This window comes from Arachis hypogaea, chromosome 15 (genome assembly GCF_003086295.3).
Source record: "Arachis hypogaea cultivar Tifrunner chromosome 15, arahy.Tifrunner.gnm2.J5K5, whole genome shotgun sequence".
In the NCBI taxonomy this organism is placed as follows: domain Eukaryota; kingdom Viridiplantae; phylum Streptophyta; class Magnoliopsida; order Fabales; family Fabaceae; genus Arachis; species Arachis hypogaea.
In genome coordinates, this window is record NC_092050.1 from 47,410,608 (window position 1) to 47,422,800 (window position 12,193).

Below are 12,193 nucleotides of genomic sequence, written 5' to 3' on the forward strand. Positions count from 1 at the left end.
CTAACTAGATTGAGCAATTTTCTCTTGCTTTGTTAATTCTGTTCTAAATACTTGTTGAATTTTAATTTCTGCACTTGGTTACATGCTTTCCTTCTTTATGCCTTTAAATTCATGCAACTAACTCACTGACTCACTAACTGTTTGAATTAATTCCTCAATTGAGCTAACCATACTCTTCCATTAACCAAGAGTATTTTACTTGTTTGTGTTTGAGCTGTGTTCTTGTATGACAGGTAGGAGAGGAGAGACATCAACTCCTCCATATACCGAACCGGAAAGGACCCTTCATAGACTTAGAAGGGAAGCAAGAGGGAAGAGAGTAGTGGGAGAAGAGGAATCTGAAGGAGAATCTGAGGACAATTTTGAGGAAGCTCTAGATCTCAACATGGATAGAGAAGTTCACAACCATGAGAGAGCTGATGGAAACAATGCCATTCCCGAGAGGAGGGTTCTTAGTTCATACATAAACCCAACCTCTGGGAATTGTGGTAGTAGCATCCAGAAACCACCCATTCAGGCCAACAATTTTGAGCTCAAGCCACAGCTAATATCATTGGTGGAAAATCATTGTTCCTTTGGAGGAAGTGCTAATGAAGACCCAAACCAACATCTCACAAAATTCCTGAGAATTTGTGACACTGTGAAGTCCAATGGAGTCCAGGAAGATGCCTATAAACTGCTCTTGTTCCCATTTTCACTTAGGGACAAGGCAGCTAAGTGGCTGGAATCATTCCCAAGGGGGAGTCTAACCACATGGAATGAGGTGGAAGGCAAGTTTCTGGCACGTTTCTACCCTCCACAAAAGGTCAATAGGCTTCGATCTGAGGTCCAAACTTTTAGACAACAAGATGGTGAAACTCTCTACGAGGCATGGGAGAGATTCAAGGACTTGACAAGGAAATGCCCACCAAACATGTTCCATGATTGGGTGCAATTGCACATCTTCTATGATGGGCTCTCTTATGAATCAAAGAAGGCTGTAGACCATTCATCAGGAGGTTCATTGAACAAGAAAAAGACCGTGGAAGAAGCCATTGAAGTGATCGAGACAGTGGCTGAGAATGAGTACTACTATGCATCAGAAAGGCACAACACTAAGGGAGTCATGGAGCTGAACCATGTTGATACAATTCTAGCCCAAAACAAGGTGTTTGCCAAGCAACTAGCAGAGCTTACCAGGCAATTAGAAACAAAGCAAGTGGCTGCAATACACACACAAGATCAAGAGGAAGTAGGCATTGAAGGAGGTGATTGGGATGAGGTTAACTATGTGGGAAACCAACAAAGGCAATCATATGATCCACCCTCCAACACTTACAACCCAGGCTGGAGAAACCACCCAAACTTTGGGTGGGGAAACCAACAAACCCAACCACAAAACCACAAACCTTACAACCACAACCAACAAAACAATTCCACATACCAAAACTCCAACCAAAGATCATACCAAGCCACACAAAGCACTTACCCCCAATCATCATATCATGGCCAAAATAATCAACATACCCAACCTAATCCGAACCAACAATTTCAAGATCAATTAAACCGGATGGAAGGAATGATGGCAACCATGAGCCAAGACATAATTGAATTGAAGAGCTTCAGGGATGATGTGAGAACTACCTTAAGAAACCATGGTGAAAAACTCAAAAGGTTGGAATCTCAAGTAGGAGAGCTATCTCAACAGGCACCCAAATCAACTGCAGTGTTCCCTAGTGACACAGAAAAGAATCCTAAGGGGGAACAAAAAAGAGTAAGATGGGAAGAGTGCAAGGCCATCACCATATTGAAGGAAGTCTCAGAAGAAGGAGGAATCAGGTCCTCACAGCAGGAACCAGAAATCTTGAAAGAAGATATGGAAGAAGTTAAGCAGGAAAGTGGAACTGAGCAAGCCAAGGATCTGCAAAAAGGCATGATGGAAGTATACCAACCAAAAGCACCATTTCCTGAGAGGTTAGGAGGAGGTGAAAAAAGGAAAACCTATTCAAGGTTTCTAGAGACATTTAATTCTCTGCATGTCAATATTCCCTTTCTTGAGATTCTTCATCAAATGCCCACACACATCAAGTATTTAAAGGAATTGTTAAGCAAGAAAAGAGTTTTGAAGGGAGGACAAACGGTAACAATGAACAAAGAATGCAGTGCTCTCATCAAGAAGGACACACTCTCTAAGAAAACGGACCCAGGAAGTTTTCATATCCCTTGCATCATAGGGGAATCAAAAATTGACAGAGGATTCTGTGATCTAGGAGCTAGCATAAATGTGATGCCTCTAACTCTTATGAAGAGGCTACAACTGAACGAGGTGAGATCCACTGATGTAATCATACAACTGGCTGACAAAACTCAGAAGCAAGCTGAAGGGGTAGTTGAAAATGTGCTGGTGAAAGTAGGGGATTATTATTTCCCCACAGACTTTGTCATTGTGGACATGGAGGAAAGCTATTTACACCCTATCATTCTGGGCAGACCATTTCTAGCCACTACTAGAGCGCTCATAGATGTAGAACAAGGAGAACTAATTCTGAGAATACATGATGAACAGCTCATTTTCAAAGTCTTCAAACCTGCATCTGAGCCTGAACCAGAATCTGAAAAGCCTAAAGATGATAGTAGCCATCCGTGTTTGGAGGAAAGTAATCCAGCAGCTGAGACTCTAAAACAGTCATTGGAAGGCAAACAAGAGTTGCAAGAGTTAGAGCCACAAGAATCAGTGGAAACAGATCAGAAGGATCCTCCTGACATAAAGGTCAATGAAGAAATCCTCAAGAGAAAGGGAAGAGTGATAGGGAGATTGCCAAGAGGATGGAGAAACAAGAAAATTCCCACTGAAGGTTTTTCTCCGGGAGATAAAGTGATCTCAAGTCATTATCTGCCAATCCCACCTGGCCTCAAGACCATTCCTTCCCAGCTCCCTCAAGTGTTCACAATCAAGAAAGTTCTTTCTATGGAACATTTAGAGGTCATGAATGAATCAAGAGGGGACGTTTTCATAGTGAGAGGAGAGGACGTCAAACACTACAATCCACCCTAACAAGGGACAACCGTCAAGCTAGTGACGTTAAAGAAGCGCTTCATGGGAGGCAACCCATTTTTTTTTAGTATCCTTAATCTTTAGTGCTTTGCTTTACATCTAATAAAGCATGGTTTCTTATGCATGAACTTGAATCCTCAGGACAACTATTGATTAAGTGCACTAAACCGTGCATGTAAATTACAATTGGTCTCTAAGTTTGGTGTGCCTGATGGCACTCCCAAATCTTACTCAAATTGAATTCCATCTTTCATTCAAGGTGCACAACCAAACATTAAGTTTGGTGTTCTTTTTGAACACAGTTTATGAAAAGCAAGAAGTTCCTCTGGATTTCAAAATTCATGACAAGTATACCATTCACATGTTTTAATGCTTTAGTTTCAATTACTTAGGGTAGTCACTTCGTTTAGAATCAAAGAGCCAAGGTGACTATGATTTATTAGAAATATGCACACTCATTAAGGACAACCAATATGGATTTCATGTCATCAGGAGACTTAACCAAAAACTAAGTTTGGTGTCCAAATAATAAGTGTGCATACATGTAGAAGTCACGGCTATAAGCTCATAAAGACAAGCATTGATTTACATGTGCAAATACTATTCATAATTCACATGGACCGAAAAATGATAGCAAATTTGTTTGTTTGTGCAGGTACAAAAGAAAAGACAAAAATGGAGGAAAAAGACAAAGGGAGGTACGTGCTTGGTCAAAAAGAAAATTCATAAATCTTTGAAACTAACACATGGGAAAAGGAAGTTCTGCAAGAAAAGAAAGCTACATGTACAACCTAATGCATCCAGAATACTTCCAAGAAAATGAAAAGCCAATCGTCCTTATCTACAATTCATATATTTACCATCAAGCCACCCTTCACAAACCACCCTAGCCGTTCATTTTTCACTCATGGGCACTATAAAGAACCACTTGGGGAACGAGTCCCACACCATCAATCCTCCTTCATACACTTTTTCCTTCATCATAGCATAACCATCTCTTGCCGAAAACAATCTCACCACACCTCCAACAACACTTCTTGCTTCACCTTGTCAACTTTAGTTGTCACTTACCAAAATGGCAGCTTCATCTAGCCACAAAAGAAGAAAAGACAAGCAGCCAATGGAGGAAAACAGGGGATTCGATGCATGGAGATACAGATCAGTGTTCCATGAGATTCAAGCCGAATGGATGAGACCTAAAACGGTACTAGCTGAGGTCCCCTTTGAACTTGAAAAGGATGAGTTCCCAGGTGTTTGGGAAAAGATCAAAAAGAGGAAGTGGGAGCTCCTAACTAAGCCAATCACTAGAATCAACATCAACTTGGTGAAGGAGTTTTATGCAAATGCAGTAAGGGAGGATCAAACCAAGAACCCCACATACAAAAGCTATGTGAGAGGGGTGGAAGTTGACTTCAGTCCCAAAGCAATCATGAAAACTCTTGGCCTGAAAAACATACATTTCAGCCAAGCAAGTTATGAAGAAAGGATGAGAGGAGAACCTGACTATACAACTATTGCTGAAGACCTTTGTGCCATCAGAGCTGAATGGGTGAGAAAAACAAGAGGGGCTCCAAGAGTCTTGAGAAGAGGAGACCTAACACCTGAAGCTAAAGGGTGGTATGCAATAGTTAGGAGATCCATCCTACCCACTGCAAACTCTTCAGAAATAGTCCCTAAAAGAGCCATCTTGCTACATTGCATTATGGTTGGAGGAGAGATCAAGGTTCATAAACTCATTGCTGAACAGATACAAGAGTTTAGTGAGAAAAGTGACCCTGAATCCTGGCTTCATTTCCCTAGCACCATCATTAGACTATGCATCGATGCCCAAGTATCACTTGAGGATGAAAGACCTAATTGGCTATATCCTGGGCTGGCCATAACTGCACACAGAATGACTCTTGGCCCAACTCCTCCAAGACATACAAGAAGAAGAAATGAAGAAGGGCAACAAGTGGAAGCCGAGCAAGAAGCAGAACAAGAAAGACAGGAAGGAGAAGACAGAGAAGAAGAGCAAGAAGAGCAAGCAACTCCTGAAAGAAGACAACGAATTCCCAGAGACTCCATGGATATGAGCAGAATGCAGGAAATCATGGAAGGAATGTCTCAACAATACATGAGGTCTCAGGAAAGACAAGAAGACTTTCATCTAAAAATGATGGATATGCAAAGGAACTTTGAATCAAGATTCTTTGATCTGCAAAGGGAACAAAATCTACACTTACAGGAATCCTTCAGCCACATATGCCAACACCAAGATGCCAATGTCTTGGCAATCAAGGAAGCCACTACTTTACAGAATGCAAGATACTCAGTCCAAGCTGATTACAACATCAGTTCGCAAATCAAGCTTAACTACATAGGGGAACATCTACACAAGATGGACCCAGCATTCCCAGCTTATGATGAGTATTTCAAAGGGAGGAAAGAAGGAGAAATAAACAAGGCAATGATCCTTGAAAAAGGAGTGGAAGAAACGATGAAAAAGGCTGGATTCTGGAAAAAGCTCATAAGAAAAGACAAAGGAAGCACAAGTGGTCAAAAAGAGGCAGGAAGCAAGAAGAAGCAGGATCCCAAGAATTAAGAAGAACCAAGCAATAAATAAGAGGTGGTCTCGTTCCTTAACAATCAAATGATAATTGGTGAATTGTCTTTATGAACGTGTTTTCATCATAAGTCATTTAAGTGTTAGGTGGAATCTTTTTTTTTATGAGTCGTTTTTTTAGTATGTGTGTTTGTTAATTGCTTTGAATAAAGTGAATGCTTAGATGTTTGGATATAACTTCACCTTCTTAAACAAGTGCCTGCCATGCTTGTTCTGTTTCCAAAAATAAAAGAAAAGCTTGAACAAAAGTAACTTGGCTAAATTAGTGACAAATCAAGTAGAATTAAGTGGTGGTATGCATGCTTGATTGTTTAGTCACATCACTAAAATTAGAGTGTAGAATTATCATTTTTTATGTAGAAGTAAAAATTGTCTATGGATCTTGATGAATAAATGTCTTTGGCCATGAAAAAAAGAAAGAAAAAGGAAAAGAAAAAGCCACGGAAAAAGGCAACCAAAAAGCAAAAAAAAAAAAATTGAGAAAATAAGCTAGGCACCAATGGTTTGAACTTCTGAGACAAATGCCTGTGGTGTTTATGTATTAAGGATATGCTTGGATGAATAGGTTCGGAGGAGTGTTTCAACACTTGGTAACTTGGGTTAACTAACCCGGGATTATCAACCAAAAGTCCATTATCAAGAGCAACCTCAATACAAAACATTTAGTCACACAAAGAGGTGCTGGGCACCAATGTCTCAAGAAGAAATGTGAACTAAAATGCCTAAAGTGGATATGTGTAGTGCACTGATAAGAAAAAGAAAATGCCAAAGGCTTGTGCAACACATGACACTAAGCAAACAAGGAGCAAAAGAAGCTCTAAGAAAAGGAAAAGAAAAACAAAAGAAAAGTGCCAAAGACATAAGAATAACAGGAGGCCATAGCAATTTTTGATGGATGCAATGAAAAAGTGATAATCCTACCTGATAAGTATGAAAAAGTGATGCTGCAACTTTCTGCATAGAACCCTTCTGATGAACTTCAAATGCTTGCTAATATAGCCAATGTAATTACTTTCTGTTCATACTTTCTTCTCAAATAACTCAGGACTTGCTTAGGGACAAGCAAGTATTAAGTTTGGTGTTGTGATGCCAAGGCATCATAGGCTAGTTTCACTAGCATGTTTCTGTTAGTTTTAGTTGTTTTATGCATTTTCTTGAGCTTAAAGTAACCAAAAATGGTTAAATGAAGAACAAAGTAATGAACCATCCAAACAATATGATTTTGATGCAAATTCCATGAGTTTTAGTTATATTACTTAAATGCTATGAATGAAAGATTTCTCATGAAATTTTGCAAGACTTTGATGCAATTGTTTGGATGATTTCAGGGAAGAAGAGGCTAAGCAAGGAAGCAACAAAATCAATAAAGGAAGCTTGAATATCACATATGGAGTTTAAGTTCCAGTTTAAGCCTAAACTGGAGCTTAAACGCCAAAATCATGAAGGATAAGAAATGCTGGGATTGAAGTTTAACCTCCAGTTTGACCTCAAACTGGAGGTTAAACGCCAGAATGAAAAGCCTCACTTAAGGAGCATTCCACGTTTAACCTCCAGTTTGACCTCAAACTGGAGGTTAAACGCCAGAATGAGTATGCCACCCAGGGAGGAGTTCCACGTTTAACCTCCAGTTTGACCTCAAACTGGAGGTTAAACGCCAGAACCAGGAAGAGTACCAGGGGCCATTCCACGTTTAAGCTCCAGTTTGACTCAAACTGGAGCTTAAACGTGTTCGATAGTTTTTTCACTCCAGGGTTGCTCTCTCCATCTCCACGTTTAACCTCCAGTTTGACCCCAAACTGGAGGTTAAACGTGTTCGACACCTCCAGGGCCACCATTCCAAGCTTCCACGTTTAACCTCCAGTTTGACCTCAAACTGGAGGTTAAACATGTTCGACTTCCAGTATGCCTCCACCCTTTTCCACGTTTAACCTCCAGTTTGACCTCAAACTGGAGGTTAAACGTGTTCGACCCCCAGGGCTGCCCCTCCTATCTCCACATTTAAGCTTCAGTTTAACCTTAAACTGAAGCTTAAACGTGTTCGACTACATGACTCTCCAGGGCTACCTTCTTCCATTTCCACGTTTAAGCTTCAGTTTAACCTTAACTGAAGCTTAAACGTGCTTCTACAAATGGCCTCACTGGAAGTGTCTGGCGTTTAAGTTGCAGTTTAAGCTTAAACTACAACTTAAACGCCACTCTTGAAAAGGGTTTCTGGGCCAAAAATATTGTGATTTAAGTTAGTCTTTGAGCACAATTATTAACTTAAACTTACTTTGGTATGAAACCCAATTGAATATCATGGTTTATGGGATTGGGCCTGAAGGATTGATGAGTTTGAAATCTCAATTTATTGAGTCATGTGTCATTATTTGATTATCACTAAGTTGGCTCAATAAATGTTACAGGATCTGGATCAACAACCTCATCAAGATTATGGATCATAAACCCAAGGCAAAAGGAAAGCAAGGAGAGGCCTCAAAGCCCAAGAAGCACAACTGAAGCTCAATATAGAAAGTGTATAAATAGGATAGAAGTTAAGTTAGAAGGACCCTTTTACTTTTACTTTTAGCTAGTTTCTTTTTCTTTGTAATTGAATTCAGAGCTATGATTCACTAAACCCCCTTTCATTGGGTTAGGGAGCTCTATTGTAATTCAATGAATCAATAATAGTTTATCTTCTTCTTCAATCTTTTCTCTTGAATTTTGTTAGAAAGCTTCTCGATCTAATTCCATTGAGTAGTTGTCTTGGGAAAGAGACTACTCATACTTGGAATCCTTCGGAGCCTTGGGAAAGGAATGGAGGATTCATGCTAGAGAAGCTTTCTCACAGTGGATTGGATTGGGGTTTGGATGGATATTGTGACATGTAATCCTACCAAATTGTGGTTCATGAAATTGTGTGGTATAATCAGTGATCAAGCATCATCTCTTCTTATGAACATTTAAACCAAGGGATTGGGAATTTGTTTGTTTTTAGAGAGCATTGGTGAGCCAAGGAATTGGGATCCAATCATATAAGATTGCCAAGCAAAATTCAATGAATGCATTGGTTGAGGAAGAGATTTACATGTTTTGATTCGGAGATTTCAATATCTCCTAAACCCAATGAATTCCCCATTTCTGATTTCCACTTTCTCTTTACATTCTGCAATTCAATTCTTGCAATCATCCCCATTCCCTTTTAATTTCAGCAATTTACATTCTGCTCTTTAATTCATGCAATTTAAGATTCAGCCATTTAATTTTCTTGTCATTTACTTTTCCCGCAAATTTTACATTCCGCAATTCTCATCTCAAATCTTGATTCCGCTCAACTAGAACACACTTCTAATCCGAATTGCTCACTCAACCAATCCTTGTGGGATTCGACCTCACTCTATTGTGAGTTTTTACTGGACGACGATAACCGGTGCACTTGCCGGAAGGAATTTTGCCGATCGTGCAATTTCCTAAATCGTAGCATAACACGTTTATGCGCATCAGCGTGCCACGCCCAGCATTCAAGTGGCATGCCCAGGGTCATCTGGTCTTGGCGTGCTACGCCTTAAGCCTCAAGTGGCACGCCCAGTCTTCTTCTTCTTTGGTTCCTGGAGTTGGTGTGCCACGCCTTTGACACTATGTGGCACGCCGAGTAGGTAGTTAGGCCTCTTCAAGCACTGGCATGCCATGCCTGAGACTCAAGTGGCACGCCCAAGTCAAGAATGATAGCTGGCGTGCGATGCCTTCGATACCAAGTGGCACCTCCAAGTGTTTGGACCCTCACTTCCTTCTCTGGAGAATTGAACTGGCGTGACATGCCTTCACGTTCAAGTGGCACGCCCATGTTGGTGTGGACTCTTTCAAGCCTGGCGTGCCACGCCTAGAGCCCCAAGTGGCACACCCAAGTGTTGGGTGATAGTTGGCGTGCCACACCTTCGATACCAAGTGGCACGCCTAGTGTGTCCTTCTTCTAGATCAATGTATTGGCGTGCCACGCCTACAAGTTAAAGTGGCACGCCCATAGTACGTACTGGGGTTGGCGTGCCACGCCCCCTTTGTAGTCTTCAAACTTGCTCTCTGGAATGTATAACTGGCGTGCAACGCCTGGCCCCTAGCGTGCCACGCCCTTGTTAAGGCTCCAAACATGCTCTCTGGAAGATATAGTTGGCGTGCCACGCCCTGGTGCTAGCGTGCCACGCCCATACAAATTCGTGGCGTTTGTTCTAAGTGGCACGCCCAACTTCACACGCCCAGCTTCCTTTATTATTTTCTTCCCCTTTTTGTTGCTCTTTTTCCCTGAAATTCAACACAAACTCATTTCAAAGCAATATACCATAATGTTTATCATTTACTTCATGAAATTGCGTTGATTCAATGAGATTACGCCCTTTTTATGGTCCTTTTAGATAAGAGAAAGAGGTAGATGATGCAAGTCATCATATCTATTGATTTCTATTTGGTTTTGAAATTTCAGGGGTTTAGGGTTGCGATCTTAGGGGTTTTGATTTGGGGGTTTGGTACAATAATCTGTAAAATATGGGTTTGTGAATTGTGATTTAATAACATGCATGTTCTTGTTTATGAAGATGCACGCTATTTTAGAAAAATTACATAATTAGGATGAGTTATAAGCTCTGCACATTGCTTTTTGAAAATGTATAGAGAGATATATGTCACCTACATTATATTCTCTTGAATTTTCACCCTGCAGCTCTTACATTAATTAGTTTGTCTGAAAATCTTATGAAGCAAGAACTGCTATATGAAGATTATTATTATCTTACGGTTCTAGATGCTTAAGTTGCTTTCATGTGCTAAATCCGGTTACTGATGAGTGATGACTCTGCTTCTGTCATATTCATATATATATATATATATATATATATATATATATATATATATATATATATATATATATATATATATATATATATATATATATATATATATATACAGAAAATTAAGAAAAAATAATGAAGGACCTAAGGCTACACTTATATAGAGTAGCTATGGTATATAATGTGGCTACACTTTATAGATGATGCAGTAGCAAGGATAAGTGTAACTTATTCTGGTAAGCACGGAAGTTAAAAATTGTAGCCTTTGGTCCTGAACAGCCCCACTTAAAAAGCACACGCTATTTCCAAACGCCAAAAGTGTAGCCTTTGGTACAGAAAAGTGTAGCCTTTGAGAATAGGCAACAGCTAAATAGGCATCCCCATTAAAGCATCTCCATAACCCAAAAAAGCGTAGCCTGTGCCTAAGGCATCATTTTTTTTCACTTTTGGCTACGCTTTTCAAGTGTACCTAAATGGGTGTTCTTCTTGTAGTGTTAGTTGCTCATATTCTTCAGAGAAATCTTTAATGATCAAAACTAAAAACTGCCGAAGAAGAGAAGAGATCAGTGTCCTCTTCCCTTATATACTAACCTTAGAAAATAACTTCAAATTCAAACTTGAAAATAGAATCAAAACTAAAGTAAAATAAAATCTCTTTCATAATTGTCCTCTCATCCCCAAAGTTCTTCTCCTTAATTGCTTGCAATATTCAATTAATGCCATCCTTGGTGGGCTCTTGATTGATCATCCAAAGGCTGAAGAAGTAGAGAATGGAGAAGTTTTGTTTGAGGCCCTGGAAGGTGGGCTTAACTCCATGTCCCACGTGAAGTTCCCTGCATGCCACGTGAAGTCTCTTCTTAGGTTGAAATGCCTTCTGCCAAACTCACTACCACATGAGCAAGGCTGTGTTATACGTGCTTCAATTTCCTTCAATTGTATTGCCCTTCATGTTGTATGTGGTGAATTTCAGATCCCACGTGAACCAAAGGTCATGTGTACGCATGCATGCATGCCTATGCATAATGGCCAAAACGTTTCCTCATGCGTACGCACACATACATGCATACGCACAATGGCCACGTCTTACATGAAATCTCTCACGTCCTACGTGAAAAGGTAAAGTCATGCATACACACGCTTGCATGCATACAAATGATAGATAAATTGGTCCCAACGTGGTACATGGTCCTTTCCACGTTGCACGTCCCTATCTATGGAGAGCCTCCTATTCATCGTAGATAGTGTTCTGCTTGTCACAGAGAGATTCCTACTTGTTGCTCTCTATCCTCTTTTATTCTCTGTTTCTTGTTGTTTTCCTTCCAAAGTTTCTTGTAATCAATGAAATTCAACTAATCAAAGTAATGTTAATTTTAACCTTAAAATCATTTCTTATTTAATAGGAATTCTTAGTAAATCAATTGAAATAAAGAAGGAAAATACCAAATATGCGAATGCATCACACCTAACCATTAAGTTCCCTAAATTATCAACTCTTTCAACCATTCCTACTCATAAATTACCAATCTCAACAATTATCAATCCAAGCATTAATTCATCATTATCAACACTCATCAGCATCAATAATCATCATAAATCCTCGTTAACATCAACAATCATCATCAATTATCATCAACATCAATACCCATTATCAATTCAATCTTATCCAAAGGTCTACTAGCCTAAGTTGCCTACAACATTACATATTATTTAAAGAAAACCGAAACCATGCCTTGGCTG

At 39.8% G+C, this 12,193-nt stretch overlaps 1 non-coding gene across 1 annotated transcript; it reads right to left on the reverse strand.

Annotated features, from left to right (window-relative positions):
- Positions 1-811: 811 nt before the first annotated feature.
- Positions 812-915, reverse strand: LOC112753134 (small nucleolar RNA R71). The gene has a single exon (XR_003177531.1). It is a non-coding gene; the product is annotated as a small nucleolar RNA R71 (small nucleolar RNA).
- Between the last annotated feature and the right edge of the window lie 11,278 nt (positions 916-12,193).